Source organism: Gavialis gangeticus, unplaced genomic scaffold, assembly GCF_001723915.1.
Source record: "Gavialis gangeticus isolate Ggan-Ray unplaced genomic scaffold, GavGan_comp1, whole genome shotgun sequence".
NCBI classification, from domain to species: Eukaryota; Metazoa; Chordata; order Crocodylia; family Gavialidae; genus Gavialis; species Gavialis gangeticus.
In genome coordinates, this window is record NW_017729024.1 from 127,168,477 (window position 1) to 127,173,424 (window position 4,948).

Here is a 4,948-nt window from a genome sequence, read left to right on the forward strand (position 1 = left end):
TCCCCAACTGCCGGTGGGATTTCAAACCGCGGCTTTTTACCCTTTCCGTAGGTACATTAATATACACTATGCTACTGCTGTAAATTTACTGTGCCCTGGTCCAATTTTCTTTGCTGCTTGAAGCTGGACTTTTGTGGTCCGTTCCTAATGGATACTAAGCACCTGCAGCTCCCATTGGCTGCAACAGAGTATTGGGCATTTAAAAGTTCTGAAAAATCAAGCAAATTAGGGATGAGAATTTTTAAAAGGTATTTAGGTTTATGAAGATAGAGATTGGCACCCAGTGAGGTTTTCAAAAGTGTCTACATAAAGTGGTTAGCTCCTGTTAAAATCTGTAGCTTTCAGTGTCTGTATTATTACTATGACTATTATTAGATTATATCCTACCCCTATCTAAGAAGGCCCAGAGCAGCTTACAATAACAAACAACCAACAAGATAAGAAATAAGAGCAGACTCCCCAAATGACACTCCAGAACCTTTGCAACCCTTCTGCTTGGCACTGGATTGCAGCAAAATGGGCCATATTTAAATAATATTACCAGATACCTAAGCAGATTTAGAAACTGAATTTTAAACAATAAGCTTAAAATTTGAACATTTCAGGTTTTGGTAGAAAGACAGATTTTTGGTCCCAGTGACATCACTTTAAGATCAACCACAGATATTCAGTGTAGTGAGAGGCGGTTTATGGTGATTGGTTGGTTTATTCTTTTATCTATATACATGTTGACATTCAACAAAGGGGAAATGAATATTTAATCAACATACTCTGGCACAGATTCAGAACCTGTCATGCCTGTGATTCAATAGCTTTAGAGGAAATGCATATCTGAAAAGAAGATCTGTCCAGAATGATCAAGTTATATTGCATTTAAAAGCCGAACAGATGTATAAGCAGAAGTGACAGTGTCATTGAGAATCAGTTACATATCCTATGGGAAAATCTTCATTTATTGGAGAAGGACAATATGCTACACTGCACACACATCCTCCTGTAAATGTAATCCATTTTTCCTGCTCTGAAAGTATGCATGACAGCTGCTTAGTCCAGAAATAAAATGACATGTTGTGTCAAAAAATGTTATTTATTTTCCCCCACAACAGATATGGGGAGAGCGCACATTAAGAACGAATGGATGGGTGGATTTAGTAAATACAAATGAACCTGAACATTGACTAATCCTTCAAACTGAGCTTCAAAAAAAGTTGGTTAATTTTTTGCATTATTATACACTTCGACATTTTCTGGTCCTGCCTGGGACAGGAAGCAAAAGCTTCATCTCCAGCCTTCCGGAGACAAAACCAGAAGTGTAATGAGACAGTTTGTCTGGCCTAATGTTATAGAGAAAAACAGCAGGAGGTGCCTAAATTACAAAGTTAACATATTTATCTTGCCTGTATGCCAGAGAGCTAAGGGTTTTGCCAGGATGATCCCATTTTAAATACCTGTCTTGGGTCCCCAATGTTTGAGGTAAATGAACACTTTTCTCCCATATTCACTAGGACACCTGGGAGCACTGTTTAAAATGGGACTGCCCCACTCCCCAGTGCACTGCACCCGTTCCTCCCCCCAGCTCCCACTTCTCTTCACTGTACTTAGCTGAGACCAGAGCTCAGAAGCAGCTGAGCAAGCCAAAAGGCAGCCATAAATGGGAGCAGTGTGTTCAGTTTTGAGATCAGGCAAACATGGTCACCGTACAATAGTTAACATCACTGGCGATCTTATCAAAGGGCTCACTGCAGACACTTGGGCTAAATACAAACAGTCAAAAAGCCTAAGGCTAAATCAATTCAGTTTTTGCAGGTTAGTCTAAACTACAGGGATTAAATTGAAACAGAAATGAACAGACATTTACCTTTGATTCAGGAAACGTGGCCACATGCCTGCAGTGGCTCAGGCCAGAAGCCAAGCTATGCGTTCACTCCCTCTTCCTGCTGCCCCCAAGGTCTCTGGGATTTGCAGTCCAAAATCACAACAGCACGACTCTACAGGGTTGCTCATCACTTCCTCTTCCTGGTCCCTCTGGGCTTTGTAGTCCACAGTCACAGTTGCCCCCCCCTCCACCCTTTTGTAGCCAGCCCTCACTACTCCTGCTAGGAAGCAGAGGAGCAGAGCAGGCTCTACTCTCTGGAGCAGACAGCCCAGCCCAAGGCAGGAAAGCATGCTGGGATGCTGTAGCATTGTGATTTAACTTGAACCAGGAAGGGGGCTGGGACAGAAGTTTCATAACCTGATTTGACCCAAATCAGTTAAGTCTGATACTACATTCAACCAGGTTTATCTTAAACCAGTTTCAGTAATTTTGAAATTGGTTTATGTGTACCAAGCTTCTGTTCTGTTACAGGTTTAAATCAGTTTCTGACCACTTAAACTGGTTTATGTGTAACTTCTGTCCCTAGCCTTAAGCTTTATCTTTCCTAACTAAAAGTGCTTAAGATAAATTGCACCTGTGAACCATATTCTGATTCCTGCAGAAAATCATCTACCCCCAGTAAGTCTCACTCACTTGGCCTAAAGAAAGGCTCTCTTGCTGGAGATTACCTTGCAGTCTTCATAGACTGCTCTGTACAAGATGGCACTCCTCAGCCATCTGGAAACTGAGGAAAACCTCTGATCCCATTTCTTTTGTAGCCTGCTCCCTAAACTCGTTTATATCCCAGTAGGACTGATTTTGTAACCCCATATTCTAAAACATGACCCAATAACATCTTCCATTCCCCTGGGGAAGGGGACTGTGCCCCATGCAGGGTGCAGTCAGCTCTCCTGAGAAACAGATAATCAGTTTTTCCCTCTTAATTTCTTAGTGAGCAGACTATCTTTCTTGCACATTGCTGTAACAGATTGGCAAAGAGGACTCTTTCAGGCTCCCTCTCAGCCATCCATTCAATAGTTTTATAATTAGATTGTGGATAATGTCCTAATTAGATATGGCTGGGAAATGGTTTCATCATCCTGTGAAAAGTCTGAGATTTGAAATTTTTTCCTGTTTGGCTTTGGACTAAAACCAAGACTTTTTAAAGCTTTTTGTGAAAAAACATGAGAGACAGTATTCATCAAGCCTGGGAAAGAGAGGTTGATGATAGCAGCATATGGAATGCAGTAGGCCAAGGTTCAAGACTCTGCATCCAGGAATATTTATTTATACAAAAGGAAACAGCTCTACTGGGAGAGACCCACCCCAGGACACCTTGCAGTCTGGTGATCAGGGCACTCACATGAGTAGTAGGAGACAGGTTCACATCCCTGGTCTGAATCATGCAGATAAGAAACTTGAACCCATATAAGTACCTGCAGTGCTGAGCTGTTCTGGGCAAGTGGGGCAGGAAGATGGGTAGCTCCTCCTATGCACTAACTAGAAATTCCATCCTGGACGAGAAAAACCTTTCCTGATGAAGCTACTGTGTATGCTCCCACAAAGAGTTTAGATGTTGACAAATCAAACCCTTCTGATTTAAAAAAAACAAACTAACAAACTGTTTTGAAGGACAGTTTCAAGCCAGCTCAATCCCTTCTGTTGTCTATTGGGAACCCATTTCCCAGGTACACACTATAAACAGGAACAGTTCCTTTTTGGCCAGCTCTCCCATTTCATTGACATGTTGGCTGCATGCTCCACAGGTGTGGCTTCTGTTATCTAAGCAACCTGTAGAACACTTTAGAGAAAAGAATTAAAAAGAGATTTGGCAAAATCTCCCTCTGAAAGATGCAAATCAAAGCCAGTGTCTCAGTCCATGACACAGACGAAGTATTAATTATTCATACAGCACCACAGCATGCTGTTCAATTAGAGGAATAGACCCTGTCACAAGCAGTTTACAGTCTAAGGCATCATTTCAACAAAGTATTTAAGCAGGTACTTAACTCTAATTACAAAACTAGTCCCATAGATTTCAGTGGGACTCCTCACATGCTTATAATTAGGCACTTGCTTAAATACCTTGCTGAATGAGGGCCTAAAATCACACAGAACACATCAGGGAGCACTAAAGAAATGATGGGAAAGGTGTCTTGGAAAATTAAGGGATATGACAATAACTGATCATAAAAAGATTTAGTGCTTTTTTTTCTTCATGCACTACAGACAGGAATGATGGCCTATATTTTCAATGCGGGTACCTAAATATGGATTTAGGAACCTTAAATATCCAATTATCCAAATTAAGTAAAAGCTGTGACCTAATTTTCAGTGGCTGTCAAAATAAATGGCAGAGGCAAATACTTCTCCTGTCTCAAAATCAGGCCACAGCTTCTACTGATGTGCCTAAACTTAGGCAGAGGTGTTTAATATTAGACAGAAAAGTTTGAAAATGCTGGCCAGTGTTTCCAATGTTGTGTACAATTTTGTTTTGATGGACCCCTTCCCCTTTTCACTGGTTTCATGTCAGAAAGTAAAAGTGAATGTCCCCTTTCTCCTTCCTACTCCAATAGGTACCCTGACAGTCTGGGTCTTCTTAAAACCACAAGAGAGATTTTGGAAGGTAAAGCTCATGCTACCTACAATAGGAAACAGGCTGCTACCTACAAAAAACTTATGACTCTCTGAACCAGTTAGTTTCCTACAGTACAGCACTCCATGCTGTTAGAAAACTTAGAGTGTCATATAAGTAACAACATATGAAGGATCAGACCAAACAAAGAAGATTCAATATATACAAAGGGAAGGGGAAAGTGTTATACCAGGGGTGGGCAAAATATGGCCCACGGGCTGGATCCGGCCTGTGGAGGGGCTGTGTCTGGCCTACAGTGGGTCCCTCAGTCCCGCCTGGCCCAGGCATTGTCAGACAGTAGCATGTCCTGCCGCCCCCTGGGCACACAGCAGAGCTGGGGTGACTCTGTGATTAGACTGCGTTTCTAGGCAGACCAGGTGGCTGCAGTTTCTTGTATCAGCTGCCACCACTGACCCCAGCTCTGCAGTACTGGTGGGGACCCATGCCACAACCCCACC